The following is a 15884-nucleotide window of genomic DNA, read 5'->3' as shown; positions in this document are numbered from 1 at the left end:
TTTGTATTAGGTATATTTTTACCACAATTTGAACAACAGGAGTAAGCATTCCCAAGTAGGTGGACCAGAGAGAACAAAAATCAGACCCAGTGACAATGTTTTCTGTGCTTTTGTCTCTAATACGAAGCTACTTTTCAAGGCTCAGTCTAGGACAGAGGTTTTGTGTCTCCTCAGAAACAAAGTCTTGACACTGGGCTTTCATCTCTTTTGATAGAGTGCTTGCCTAGCATTCACTAAGCCTAGATTTGATCCCCAGCACCACATAAGTCAGATGTGGTTGTGCACACTGTAATCCCAGAACTTGGAAGGTGAAAGTGAAAAGATCGTAAAATCAAAATCATTCTTGGTTATGTAGCAAGTTTGAGATCAGCTTGGGGCATGCTAGACATTGCTTCAAAAAAAAAAAAAAAACAAAAAACAAACAGGAGTCATAAAATTGCTGAATGGGTAAAGATGCTAGCTGTGAAACCTGACTACCAGAGTTCAATCCCCAGAAAACATATAGTAGAAAGAGATAAATGACTCCTGTAAATTGTCCTCGGATTTCTACACGAATTCCTGCCTACCTCCCCATAACTAATATTGAACCAAATTAAAAAAAAAAAAAAAGAAAGCAATCCTTGCAAAGGGAGCCAGGATTAAGTGGAACATGAGGGATGCAAAGATGAGTGTTTGTGATCACACACACCTGGCATCCCACCACTTGGCAGGCTGAGATAAGAGGATGGCACATTTGAAGCTGGCTTCATATCAAGATTCTGTCTCACTAAATAATTCACAACAAAAAGAGTATATCCTTTCCAGAAGAAATGCTTCCCCTTTGCTTCCTGTCAAAAGTTCATGAGAACTGCAGCAGGAGATCCACCCCCCTAGGCCATGTATCCCCCTCAAGCCAACAAGCCCTTGTGTAGCAGAGCAGTAAGAAGAAAGAGGATTGCTCTAGAAACCACTTCCAGAGGACTCCACCTTTAGTTAAGTATCTGGGGTAGAGTCTATTGAATGTGCATTGCAGACAGTGTGATGAAGATGTTGCTTTCTCACGTCTACCCTCAGGGAATCACTTCAAATAGAACATTGACCAATAAAGAACACAGGCACCCACACAAAGATGCTTGGAGACTCTATAAGATATAAGACTATTTCTGAATAGCCTAGAATCTTAGCCCCTTGCCCTGTTTCTGTTTGCCCTATTTATTGTTCAGATTTTCAAGATCCCTGAGATAGCATCTCATGTATCCCGGTCTCGACATAAACTTGCAATATAGCTAAGAATGACCTTACATTCCTGATCTTTCTGCCTCTGCCCCCAAGTGACAGGAACACACCCGGCTCTGATGTGTGTGTGTGTGTGTGTGTGTGTGTGTGTGTGTGTGTGAATGTGTATCCACATGGGTGTGCCTTTGTGTGTTGTATTTGTATGTGTGAAGATGTATGTGGAGGGCGATGAGTATACATGTGTGTACATGAGCCTATGAAACTCTGAGGGCAACCTTAGGTGTCATTCCTCAGGTGTATCCACGTTTTTTTTTCTTTAATGAGTTCTATGACACTTTCATCTTTTCACCTTATTTATCCATCCTCCTCTACCACTTCCCAGATTCAACCCTGTTCCATATCTACCAGTGTTGTGTCTTTGTTTTCTTAAATCATTCAAGACAAGTTTGTACTGCCCAAATATACTTGGGTGTGTAGTCTTCCACTAGTGAGTGGTCAACTTACCAAGTGTTGTGCTTTTAGAGACAAGCCCCCCTCCAGCAGCTAACAATTGCCAATACCTCCACATCGAGAGGTGTAATTGTGTGCTCAATTCCTCTCTTCATACTGGAATTTGGTCTGGCCTGGGCTTGCACAGGTTTTGTGTCAACTATTGTGTGCTCATCATATGGTACCTGCTTTGCTGGGTCCAGAAGCTAATGTTTCCTTGTAGTCATCCACTGCCCCAGCTCTTATACTCTTTCCAACCCTTCTTCCTCAATGATTCTTGAATTTGGGAACAGGAGGTATGGGAGGATATGTATAGTATAAAGGTTCCCTTTCTGGATGAGCATTCTGCATTTTTTTTTTGAGACAGGGTCTCTCATTGATCTGAAGGTCACAAAGTAAGTCTAGTCTGGCTGCCAAGTGAGACCCAGGGAGCTACATATCTCTGCCTTTTCAGAACAGGAATTACAAAGAATGGTAAGTGTTCATTACTACACCTGGCTGGTTTTGTTTACGTTTTGTCTTTTTAATGAGTTCTAGACATTGAATTCTGCCCCTTGTGAAAATCCAGAAGTTTCAAGTGGTGTCTACAGCACTTTGCCAGCTGAACCATATCCTTAGCCCCACATCATTAGATTATAGCAACCAGAATGGATGAGAAATTGTGGTTTTTTGACTTGCATGTCCCAGAAACTAATGAAGTTGAACACATTTTTATTTGCTTCCTAGCTGTATCATATACTTAGAGAAAAGCCTAGTAAAATTATTGCTCATTTCATTAAACTGGCTAATTTCTCTTTCAATTACTGAGTTGTAGAAATTATTTACACATATTGTACACAAGTACTTTATTAGGTATATTATTTGTAAACTCTCCAACTCCATTCTGTGGTTGTAGTTTCACTTTCTGTATGGTTTCTGTTGAATCACAAGAACTTCCTCATTTTACTGAAATTCGATGTATCTATTTTCTTATTTTTATCTCTGTGGCTTAATGCCATATTTAAAAAAACATTGACAAATCCAAGGTCATAAATATTCATTTTCTCCTAGGAATGATATATCCTTAGATCTTACATGTATATATACTATTTTTGTTTTATATGAGGGAGGTAGGGAGTATAACTTCATATTTTACATATGGATATTTGATATGCTAAGATCATTTGTTGAAAAACTGTGTTGTTGTGTTAAATCATTATTTCCTTTTGTCAAAAACTGAATGATGATAAATGTGGGAATTGGTTTTTCAATTCTCCATCCTGTTCCATTGGTCTATATGACTATCCTAATGCCATTACCACACTTACTTCCTCTCTAGGTTTCTGAGTCAGCATGTCTGGGCCTTCTCACATATCCAGTGTTTTCAACCTCTCCTCCCCCAATAGAGAAGCAACCTAGTACATTGTGCATACTAGCAAGGTGCTTTGCTTTTTACTCTTTTATTTTGAGATAGAGTCTCAGTAACTTGTCCATGCTGGCTTTGAACCTGGTGTATAGGCCGGGCAAGCCTTGAACTAGGTTCTTGCCTCAGCTTCCTAAGTAGCTGAAATTATGGCCCATGCTGAGCTACTTTTGTTCCTTCTTATCTGTTCTGCACTAGGTCCTTAGAAGGCAGATAAGTAAATTGGCTGTTGTGGTTTAAATGAGAGTGTCTGACATAAGCTCTGCAGTTTGTGATGATGTTTGGGGGTCCATATGTGTGGCCTTGCTGGAGGAAGTAAGTTAAGGCAGTAAGGTTTCAAAAACCATGACCCATTCTCAGCTCCTTCTATCTGCTTCCTGCTTATGTTTCAAGGTATGAGCCCTCAGCCTCTTGTACCAGCTTACTATGATTTATCACTCTTGTCCTTCTGGAATTAGAAGCCAAATAGACTCTTCATTCTATAAATGACCTTGGCAATGGTGTTTTATCACAGCAGTAGAAAAGTAACGAATACAGTAGCCATCCTTCTGTAATGGGGAGGAAAAGCAAGCTCAGAAAGACTGAGAATCTTACAGTAATTGTGTTGTGATAAGTGGCACTGAGACTAGGGCCACGGCTTTTCAGTTATAGACTCAAGCGCCCTCCTAAACCGAACAGCTGTCCCTTTAAAAGAGACAGTGATTATGAATAAGTCCTTGAGTTGAATCTACAGTGAAGCAAGCAAAAGAAAAGAAAAAAACCAAAGCTGCCAAGTATGGCTTTGTATATATACTTAATAGAATATTGTTCAGCCATAAAACCAAATGTAATCCTGTCATTGTGGAAATATGGACAGAACTGGAGACCATCGTGTCAAATGAAATAAGCTATATACAGACAAATACTGCATAGTCTCACTCATTCATAACATCTAACAAAACCAAAACCAAAACCAAATCAAACCAAACCAAACCAAAACAGGTGAGCTCAGAGAACTAGACAATAGAATCTGTGGGGTCTAAATAGTGGTCAAAAACCTAGCACACTAATATCTGCAAAAATGTTTGAGATGAAGACATGCTATTTGACTCTTTTAGATAAAAGCAGCTGTTAGCCTTCCCTGGCCTAACTAGTGCACAAAGGTTTGTGACAGTCAATATAGCTTATATAAATATAATCTGCTCACAAACCACTGGGGACCAAATCTGCCTGAGGAGTTATTAGTCATACATTTCTCTACCAACTCTTGCCTGAAGTCATGTGGAACAGAGGTAGACATGGGCATTTCAACATATCCTCCACGTGATACAGCCATTGTTGGATGGAACACTATTGTAATGACATGACTTCTCCATCTATGTAACAAAGTCACCCTGACAGCTGTTAATTGCCCAACTGTGTTTATTGTGCATGGTTATTGTACATGATTATTGTACCTCTTCGGGGATGAAAGTAAATATAATATTATTATTTTCACTATTAGTGTTGTTCAGCCAGTGAATTACATTTTGTTATTGTCATTGTTTGTTTGAGACAGACGCTTGCCCAGGTTGGCTTCAAACTTTTGATCCTCCTGCCTCAGCCTCCAGTGCTGAGTTTATGACTCTGCGCTACAATACCCACCTTTACATTCTTCAATTAAGCTAAATTAAAATCTCAACAATCAGTCACTGGTTACCCTTGAGGTTCTAGATACAATATTGAGTGCTACAAGGACACAAAAAAGATTAAGATGCAGAAAAGAGAAGCAAGGCAGAGCAGGTTAGCAAGATCAAGTGCTTAAACAATTTACATTATGTTTCTTCACATTTATTTTTATTGAGTAAGTAGACACCCACCCTAACCTGTACAACCTACAGTAAGACACAAGTAATGAATAAACAAATACATGAATAAATAAATAAATAAATAAATAAATAAATAAATACAGACTTGGCCAAGGATCTCAGTACAGCCCAGGCTGTAAGCCATAAAAAAGGAGGAGAACCCAGATGGTGAGTACAAGCAATCAAGGCTCCAAGCTATGAAAGAACTGAAGGGATATTCTTCAAAGCAGGTATAGCTAAGGCAATGTGACAAGTGCTCCAGGCTAGCAAAATACACATTGCTTTAAAAACTCATGAAGTCCTTGGTTAAGTATGGAAGATTTCATGTTAACAGTGGTCCCTGGGATGGACTTTTACTAACAAGAAGGACATCAGCAAATAGAGAAGGAGAGGGGTTGTTAGAAACTGGAGCTAGTACAGAATAAAGCTATGTTGACTACAGAATATGTCACATCAGGATAGCTTTACCAGAGGACAGCTGGTATTGTCCCTTATCACGTGAACATGTGCTCTCTTATAAAATGTTGTAATGTGTGCAGGGAAGCATGTGGGGAGCAGAGCAGAGAACAAGTTGTGCTGGGAGTGCTGGGAGTGCTGGGAGTGCTGGGAGTGCTGGGAGTGCTGGGAGTGCTGGGAGTGCTGGGAGTGGGAGGTAGAGTGCATGGGAGTAGAAGGTGGATGCATGAATTCCCTAAGACGGCCAGAACAAAGCACCCGAAGGTGAGTGGCTTGTGGTGTGGACATAAATCCTTTCCCAATTATAAAGGAAATGAGGGTATTAGTAGTGCCATTGTCCTTTCAAAGATCCATTTTGTAGCTGATGTGAGTTTTTTATGTTATGATGGGCTGGACCCCTACTTTTATACAGTAATATCTTGTGTGAGTGTGTGACTCTGGGTTTAAATTTCCCTCTTCTTATGAAAGCATCTGTCATATTGGATTGTGACCTTATATTCACTTGGACATTGGAAAATAACATATTTTCAAAAAAGATTAAATTCACAGGTACTAGCATTAAGATTTCTGTGTAGTTTGGTGGAGCACATTCAATCCTTAACAGTGATGTAGAAGACAGTTACAGCTGAGAAAGTGATAGGTTGTGAAGAGCAGCTACCAGCTGGTAAGCTGAAGTACAGCAAGACCTGCTTTGAAATTGTAACCCTGACAGCCCAGCCCTTCCATAGAGTACAGTGAGACACAAATGATTCTTTTTTTTTCTCCTCACAGCTACAAAAACATCTCTTAAAAATGGTGCTGTATTTGCTTTTTGTAAATCAAAGAAAGCAAAATATGCATCCTATAAACAATGAGATCCTTTGAGTTGAGAGGTTATTTCCTCACTTTGAAGCCATTTTCCCAACTCCATCTTGCAAGATAACAATTGCTTTCTCTCTAAGAATCCATGTGTGGGTTGACTTTCAGCAAGCACTTGTATGGTAAAGTAATGATGAAGTCAATTCTAGGGGTGGCTGTCAATACTTTGGTACTCTGTGTGATGGATCCCCAACACTTAGCAATTTCATTTACCTTCAATACTGATATACAACAAGGTTTTGCATGTGGTTCCCTGCAACCCTAAGGTTTGTTGTATTCATTAGTCAGCAACTATTTAATCTACTATGTACCTGGAACTTCAAAACAGCAAGAAATGCTAGCAGTAGAAGCCATTTTGAAGCTCATTTTTTTCAACAAACATTAGCCTGATGAATAGTAATTATAGTAGTTCATTTTCAATTATTATAATTAAATATCTGAAGCTTAGGTATTTTATAAAGGAAAGGGTTGGTTATCCAGGAATGGTGGTACACATCTGTAATCCTAGCACCCAGGAGGTAGAGGCAGGAGAATCAAGAGTCCCAAATCGGATAGGGGACTAATATCCAATATATATAAAGAACTCAAGAAGGTGGACTCCAAAAAATCAAATAACCCCATTAAAAAATGGGGCTCAGAGCTGAACAAAGAATTCTCACCTGAGGAATACCGAATGGCTGAGAAGCACCTGAAAAAGTGTTCAGCATCCTTAATCATCAGGGAAATGCAAATCAAAACAACCCTGAGATTTCACTTCACTCCAGTCAGAATGGCTAAGATCAAAAATTCAGGTGACAGCAGATGCTGGCAAGGATGTGGAGAAAGGGGAACACTCCTCCATTGTTGGTGGGATTGCAAGCTTGTACAACCACTCTGGAAATCAGTCTGGCGGTTCCTAAGAAAATTGGACATAGTACTACTGGAGGACCCCGCAATACCTCTCCTGGGCATATATCCAGAAGATGTTCCAACTGGTAAGAAGGACACATGCTCCACTATGTTCATAGCAGCCTTATTTATAATAGCCAGAAGCTGGAAAGAACCCAGATGCCCCTCAACAGAGGAATGGATACAGAAAATGTGATACATTTACACAATGGAATACTACTCAGCTATTTAAAAAATGAATTTATGAAATTCCTAGGCAAATGGATGGACCTGGAGGGCATCATTCTGAGTGAGGTAACCCAATCACAAAGGAACTCGCACAATATGTACTCACTGATAAGTGGATATTAGCCCAGAAACTTAGGATACCCAAGATAAAAGATACAATTTGCTAAACGCATGAAACTCAAGAAGAACAAAGACCAATGTGTGGACACTTTGCCCCTTCTTAGAAATGGGAACAAAACACCCATGAAAGGAGTTACAGAGACAAAATTTGGAGCTGTGACGAAAAGATGGACCATCTAGTGATTGTCATATGCAGGGATCCACCCCATAATCAGCTTCCAAACGCTGACACCATTGCATACACTAGCAAGATTTCGCTGAAAGGACCCTGATATAGCTCTCACTTGTGAGACTATGCCGGGACCTAGCAAACACAGAAGTGGATGATCACAGTCAGCTATTGGATGGGTCACACGGTCCCCAATGGAGGAGCTAGAGAAATTACCCAAGGAGCTAAATAAAGGGAACTGCAACCCTATAGGTGGAACAACAATATGAACTAACCAGTACCTCGGAGCTCTTGTCTCTAGCTGCATATGTATCAAAAGATGGCCTAGTCAGCCATCACTGCAAAGAGAGGCCCATTGGACACACAAACTTTATATGCCCCAGTACAGGGGAACGCCAGGGCCAAAAAGGGGGAGTGGGTGGGTAGGGGATTGGGGGGTGGGTATGGGGGACTTTTGGGATAGCATTGAAAATGTAAACGAGGAAAATACCCAATTAAAAAAAAAGAGTCCAAGGCCAGCTAGTTTGAAGTTGACTGTAAGAATGCTATTGAAAAAAGTCTGGACCATGGAATGGTAAGTTACTCTTTTCTCCTTCTCTGCCTTTCTCAAGGCCAAGATGTTTCATCCACAATGATTGCAGCAAACACTCTGGCCATCTACCTACAGGAATCTCACGTTCTTTTCTGGAACCAGGAGATTTTGTGGCAACTGATCCCCTTCAGGCTTTGGCTCTCTGCTGAGCCCTGGCCAGGCTCTAGATCTTTCCTTTTTCTGCTTTGCACTCAGAATCTTCACTGCTTCATATGCATGGGGAGGCACACTGGCAGCCATAATTTCCCACAACATGGCACATCCCACCACCTCTCAGAGGCCTTGGCTCACTGCTTCTGGATGGTAGCCTTTAAAGCTTGCTTTCTTTCTTTTTCCTTCTGCATTCCCTGTCTTATTCTTTCCTCTCTTCTCTTTTTCTGTCATTTTCTTTTCCCGTCCTTCCCATTTTTCAACATTTTTCTTTGAGAATTCCATACAATTGTAGTTGGATCATATGAATTACCCTCCTCAACTTGTCCCAGATCACCTCCTACCTCCCTATCAAAACAACTCCATGTTCTCTCTTTTTTTCCTAATTTTTATTCATTTTTAAAAAGTAAACCCATTAAATCCAGTTTGCGGTGGTTGAATACTTCTCTGCTTGGAACCTTCCTTGGAGCATAAAACAACATTAAAGACTTTCTTTCTCCCACGGTCAATCATATGTCAATAGCTTTTCAGCTAGGGGTAGAACTTTGTGTCACCAACCCTCCTGAATGCTAGAATTAGAAGGTTTTTGTTGTTGTTGTTGTTGTGTGTTTTGAGCTTCTGCAGGTCTGGTGCATGTTGTCATAACCACTGAATTCATGTGTACATCTACCCTGTGTCTGTTAACACTGTTTCTTTGAAGTCATCTACCAACCCTGGCTCTTAGACTTTTTCCATATGGATTCCTGAGACTTGATGGCGAAAAAATTGTAAGGGTTAGGGTTGAGTACTTCTCAGTCTCTTATTCTCTGTACACTGACTAGTTGTGAGTTTCTGTGTTCATTGCCATCTACTGTAAGTAACTAGGAGTTGTTCTGGTGCTGTATCCATTTAGAAGAATAATAATAGTAGGATTTCCCTAAATTTTGGGATCTTATAGAGCAGGCTTTGGTTCCTCCCACAACATTTGCACCACTCTTCCACTGGTGGCCATATCTTATTATAGCTAGAAGGTTTCACAGCTGGGTGAGATTAATGAATACTTTTCTCCGATAGTAGTTTATGCAGCTTCTTCCAGTACCATGAACACTAGCCAGCGGGGACAAGGATTCCAGGTGGGTACCAGCTAAATTTCTTTCCATTTTTGAGACAGATTTTGCTGTGCAGCCAGGCTAGTCCCAAACTCTCAACGATCTTCCTGCTTCTCCAAGAGCTGGTATTATAGACATTCATTTCTACACCTGGCCTTGAGCCCTTTTGAGCTCCTTGCGTTTATCACACAGGTTTACCCCTGCAGTAGGCTTGAGCAAAGAATACGTTGGACACCAATTGATTACTAAGGAATTAAAGATACTTTTTTTAAAGCTTTTTTCAGACTGTTTTATTTCATCAAACCTAAATATTTTGATACATCAGTACATTAGTACATGTGATGTCCCAGTAGTTTCCTTTTTTAAAATTTGTAATATTCTCTTACATTCCTTTTTATTGACTATTTTATTGATTTACATTTCAAATGTTTCCCCCTTTCTTGTTTCCCCTCTGCAAACCCTTTATCCCAACCCCGCTGCTTCTATGAGTGTACTTCCCCCACCTACCCACCCACTCCTGCCTCACTGCCCTAACATTCCCCAACACTGGGGCAACAAGCCTCCACAGGACCAAGGGCCTCTCCTCCCATTGATGCCAGATAAGGACACCCTCTGCTACATATGTAGCTGGAGCCATGGGCCCCTCCATGTGTATTCTTTGGTTGGTAGTTTAGTCCCTGGGAGCTCTGGGGGGGGGTGTCTGCATGGTTGATATTGTTCTTCCTATGGGGTTACAAATACCTTCAGCTCCTTCAGTCCTTTCTCTAACTCCTTCATTGGGGTCACAATGAAGCATCAGTCAGATGGTGCATCTGCATCTGTATTGGTCAGGCTCTGGCAGAACCTCTCAGGCTACAGTTATACCAGGCTCCTGTCAGCAAGCACTCCTTCTTCTTCTTCTTCTTCTTCTTCTTCTTCTTCTTCTTCTTCTTCTTCTTCTTCTTCTTCTTCTTCTTCTTCTTCTTCTTTTTTTTAAAAAAAAACTTTTGAGACCTTTTTCATTTGAAGGCAATCTTAATGCTATTAAATTCACAAATATGCTGTTTTTTATTTCCCAATTCTAACTATCTAAAACACACATTGCAAACATACAAATATCTATTCTCTCCACATGTCAGCACCCATTCATCATTGTTTTGGAAATGGGGAGAATAGATTCCCCTTAAATTGCAAGACAGTATGTGTTTCTTTACAGTTAAGTTTAGCAAAATTCATACAAGATAGTAATTAACAATGAGCTTCCTTACTTGTTAACTCACAAGGAAACACCTTTGAAACTGCATTTTGTTAAAGTTTCTGTACTAAAATGTAGAAAACTGAACTACACACATATTGAAAAGTTAAAAATTCCTTAATTTTTTTATTCCTGGTACCACTACCACAATTTACAGGGCAATATACCTGATATAATGAAAAGAAAAAGCAAAAGACAAAGCTACAACAGATAAAAGACCTCAGGAATGTACATCTAATTGACACTACATTGCATTAATCAATAGCTGCACTTTTTGCAAACTGTGGCTATGACAATCCTGAACAAGAAGGGTTTCCTGTTTAAACTGCAGTGACTTTTTTTTGACTATGGATCATTGTTCCTTCTGTGGCAGATTTTTACAGTTCCTCTAATGCATTTGGGACGACTGTCTCAAAGTAACCTGCAGCTTTCCTGAGAAATCCTCGCTCTCTTCTCCTGCTAAGAACTGTAGCCATTTCTGTTTTATTTTAAAACCTTCTGCTACCATAGCCACCACTTCCACCTCCAGATCCATAGCCACCACCATAGGGACTGCCTGAGCTTCTTCCACCAAAACTGCCCCCCTTCATGGGTCCATAATTTGATTGTTGCTGTCCACTATAATTTCCAAAGTCATTGTAGTTCCCACCACCATCATAGTTACCTCCACCAAAATTTCCTCCTTCATTGTAACCATCATAGCCTCCTCCTCCACCACCATATCCACCACCCTGGTTTCCATATCCTGGTCCACCACCTCCATAACCTCCTCTACTACTGTAACCAGGACCACCACCATAGTTGCCACCTCCAAATCCGTTATACCCACCATCACCACCTCTATAACTACCTCTGCTGCCACCACCTCCACCACCATAGCCACCTCTTCCACCAAAGTTTCCTCCACCACCTCCAAAGTTTCCTCCACGACCCATAAAGTTGCCAGATCCACCTCCACGACCTCTCTGGGATCCAGCAGACTGCATCTCTTGTTTAGAAAGGGCCTTTTTCACTTCACAATTATGCCCATTAATAGTGTGGTATTTCTGAACAACAATTTTATCAACTGTGTCATGATCATCTAAAGTTACGAAAGCAAATCCTCTCTTTTTCCCACTCTGCCTGTCTTCCATAACCTCTATGGTTTCAATCTTGCCATACTTTTCAAAGTAGTCTCTCAGGTTATATTCTTCCGTATCCTCTTTAATACCACCAACAAAAATTTTCTTCACCGTTAAATGGGCACCAGGCTTTACAGAATCCTCTCTAGAAACAGCTCTCGTTGGTTCCACACACGCCCATCAACCTTGTGTGGCCGAGCACACAGTGCAGCATCCACCTCGTCAACACAAGAGTACGTCACAAAACCAAAACCTCTGGAACGTTTTGTTTGGGGATCTCTCATTACCACACAGTCTGTAAGTGTGCCCATTTCTCAAAATGTTCTCTTAAGCTATCATCTGTGGTTTCAAAGCTCAGACCACCAATAAACAGCTTCCTCAGCTGCTCTGGTTCCTTTGGATCATGGCCCTCCATTTTGAGACCGGACTCGCCTCTTCCAACCCCAGTTCAATATCAGCAAGCATGTCTTGACATCAGCAATAGTGTCTGGGTTTTGTGTCTGCAGGTGGGACAGATCCCCCGGTGGGGCAGTCTCTGGATGGCCTTTCTTTCAGTCTCTGCTCCACTCTTTGTCCCTGCATTTCCTTTAGACACGAGCAATTCTGGGTTAATATTTTTTATATTGGTTAGTGGCCCCATGCCTCAACTGGGGTCTGTGTTTAACCTCTGGATATGGTCTCTACAGGTTCTCTCTCCTCCTGTTGGATCCTGGGAACCTCTTGCTTTCCTGGCATCTGGGACATTCTAGTGGCTACCCCCAGTTCCCCACCCCCCATTGCTACACATCTCTGTTCAGTTTCCTGACCCTCTGTACTTCCTCCCCCCCCCCCCGCCCCATCTCCTCTCACACCTGATCCTGTCCCCCTTTTCCCCTCCCTCTCCTCTCTCCCTTCCAGGTCCCTCCGTCCTTCTACCTCCCATGATTATTTTGTTCCCCCCTTCTAAGTCAGACGAAAGCATCCACATTTTGGTCTTCCTTCTTCTTGAACTACATAAGGTCTGTGAGTTGTATCATGTGTATTCTGAGCTTTTTGGCTGATATTCACTTAGCAATGAATGCATACCATGTGTGTTCTTTTGTGACTAGGTTACCTCACTCAGGATATTTTCTAGTTCCATCCATTTGCCTGTGAATTTCATAAAGTCATTGTTTTTAATAGCTGAGTAGTGCTCCATTGTGTAAATGTACCACATTTTCTGTACTAATTCCTCTGTTGAGGGACAAGGGGTTATTTCCAGATTCTGGCTAATATAAATAAGGCTGCAACACATAAATCCTTTAAAGAAATATAGGTCACAATACCTTTTATACAAGACAATCTGGTAAATCAAGCACCATTGTTCCCATACAAGTTCACCTTAGCTTATTCCCACATTTTTATCCACAAAGCTTCCATACTTAAAAATCCACAGCATGATTATTTGAATATCATGCAAACCAACACACATTTAAGCATAAGTATGTCCTGTGCAATGTCTGGACTGTCCTTTTACCCAAGCTGACTTACTGTTTGTAATTCAGATGTAACTGAGCCTGATATGTTTAATCTGGCACCTGCCTTTCCACACCCAGCTTAAGGATTCCTGGGACAGACAGTAAGTTAAAGCCACCTGGGCAAGAGACCAGTGAACTGACTGTGGTGGTGGCAGCTATGGGGGAGCTTTTCTGTCCTTCTCCAATCTCACACTTTGTAGAATGTTCAGAGAGTATAGTCCTCTGTCTTCACACCCATGCCCAGGGCACAGCCTTTACTGGGTTCCACTATAATTATAGGTTTTCACGTTTTACTCCCCATGGAGCTTTATGCTTTATTCTTGAATGCTGGGGCTGGGACTGAAAATATTTACTACGTGCATGATCCGAGTGGGGGGAGAAGTAAAAAAAAAAAAAATCTTTGATTTATTTTTTCTTGTATGTTTGAGTCAGAATTTTATGTAGCCCAGCTGGTCTTGAACTCACTATGTAGCTAGGATGACCTTGGACTTCTGATCCTCTTGCCTTACTTCCTGAATTCTGGGATAGCAGGTATGCATTACCAGATTCAGATTTTATGCAGTGCAAGGGGTCAAACCCAGGGCTTCATTCATGCAAGGTTAGCACTCTATTAACTTAGCACCATCGCCAGAACTATCTCAGTGAACAAACACACACACACACACACACACACACACACACACACACATAAATAAATAAATAAATAAGTGCCTCAGATTGTGTAAGTTCAAAGAGGGGGATGATTCGTGAAAAGAAAGAGTGGCTGGCCTTGCTTCATGCATTAGAAGGGTGGGTCCCTGTTCTCAGTGGACGTGTAGGGCATAAGTCAGCAGTTGTCTACACAGTTGACCAATATACTATCATATTTCCCTCAATAATGCCTTTTCCTACCTCCATTAGCATTTCAGAGGCTCCTGGTCCTCATCTCCCACAATAGTGCCAGGCTGGGTGGACAGAGAGTAGGGGAAGGAGGAGCAAGGCAGCCTGGGGGATGGGGTGGGTTTCATTCTCTGCCAGAGGTGACTACAAGATTGGTTGAGGGAAAAGAGAAAAGGGCTCACTTAAAAGGGGAGCTAACTGTGACCTAGGCTGACAGTCAAATGGAGAAGTGACTGTGTTGGACAAGGCAGGGAACTGTAAAGAAGTCTGAGACAGAGACAGGGCGATGGCCAGGGCCAGTGAAGTGGCTAGAGTCCAGGTTGGTCCCACCATGTGGACATGATGGAAGAGCCACTGAGCACTGGGGACTGGGAGGAAAGGCACAGGAACTGTAAGAACTTCAGTAACTGCCTCCCAACACAGCAGGAATTCTGTGATCAGCTGTGGAAGTGGTGAGATACAGAATCAAGGGACAGGTTGGCCTAGGCTTTTCCAATGCCACTTAACTACTGACCAGTCTGAGTGCTTCTTGATGACTCCTGGTTGTGAAGGAAAGGTCCAGGGTCTCTGCCCTGCCCCCTGGAACTCATCTGATACAAAACACAGTCTTGGAGTGCCAGGGATTTTTGTTGGCTGTTGTATAGGAGCCTGGAGAGTAATGATTTTAAAGAACCTGGTCAGGACTTCTCAGTACAGAGGAAATAGGCCAACTAAGGAGACTTTGGGGATGGAAACCTCCTGTGCTTAGGTTGTCACCAGCAAAGGCTTGTGTTCTTTCTTTTTCCAGGAGACCTGATAAACAGCCTTCAGCCCCAAAGGCGACCCTTGTGTTGTGATTGGTACAAGCTTCCTCAGCACATGCCCTATTCTTCATGCCTGGAGCCAGAGAGGATGATTAGTGAGGGTGTCCAGGGCCATTCACTATCCATGCATGGTAATTTCATTACCCCTAGACTCTCCCACACCCAGCCCAAGACCTTACTAATTGAAAGTACTAAGGAGGTGTTTATTGATGAAGAAATGCATTGGTCAGCAAATGAAGCCTAGAACTTGTTACTGGGTGACATCTAATCCTTTAGAAACATCTTCTGAGTATAGGTGTCACCATCTACTCAGCTTTCTTGCACCGATGACAGTGGACTCCTTCCTCCCCAGATGTCCCCAGTGTACTGTGTTTTGGTTCTAAAGTGTCTAGGCCCTTCCCATCTCCTGGAATCAGAGATACCTGTTGAAGAACATGTCTACTTCCCCTCATCAGGACACCTGTAACTACTTGCAAGTGACTCTCAAGCTCCAGCTCATTGACTGTTTGTAGTCCTTCATAGGAGGGATAAACGTTTTTACAGGACCCTCACCTGAGATTGAAGCTACTCCCTTCTGTGCCTGCTGATTAGGAGATGCTAGAGTAAATAGACTAGGGAAGGTTAAACAAGGGGAGGAACTCCATCTATGCAGCTATAAGGAAGTGATCATCCATGCTGAGGTAAGACTTTCTGGTTGTATGGTTGCCTGCTTATGGGTCACCCATGCTCTTGTAAGTAATCAATCATCCATACTCAGTGAGTTAGTCTCCCAAGTTGGGTTTTGGTGGAATTGTATTTTGTTTGGGGACCTCATAAAGAGGGGGAGATATTTACATCTCTCCAGGGAAAGAGTTCCTAAGACAAGCCTTT

The 15884-nt window shown here is 41.8% G+C and overlaps 1 pseudogene; it reads right to left on the bottom strand.

The window, feature by feature from the left end:
• Nucleotides 1-10926: 10926 nt before the first annotated feature.
• Gm14730 lies at nucleotides 10927-12272 on the bottom strand (annotated as a pseudogene).
• Nucleotides 12273-15884: the final 3612 nt, after the last annotated feature.

Source organism: Mus musculus, chromosome X (genome assembly GCF_000001635.26).
Source record: "Mus musculus strain C57BL/6J chromosome X, GRCm38.p6 C57BL/6J".
NCBI classification, from domain to species: Eukaryota; Metazoa; Chordata; class Mammalia; order Rodentia; family Muridae; genus Mus; species Mus musculus.
The sequence above is the reverse complement of the archived record's forward strand: the minus strand, read 5'-3'. Positions and strand labels throughout refer to the sequence as shown.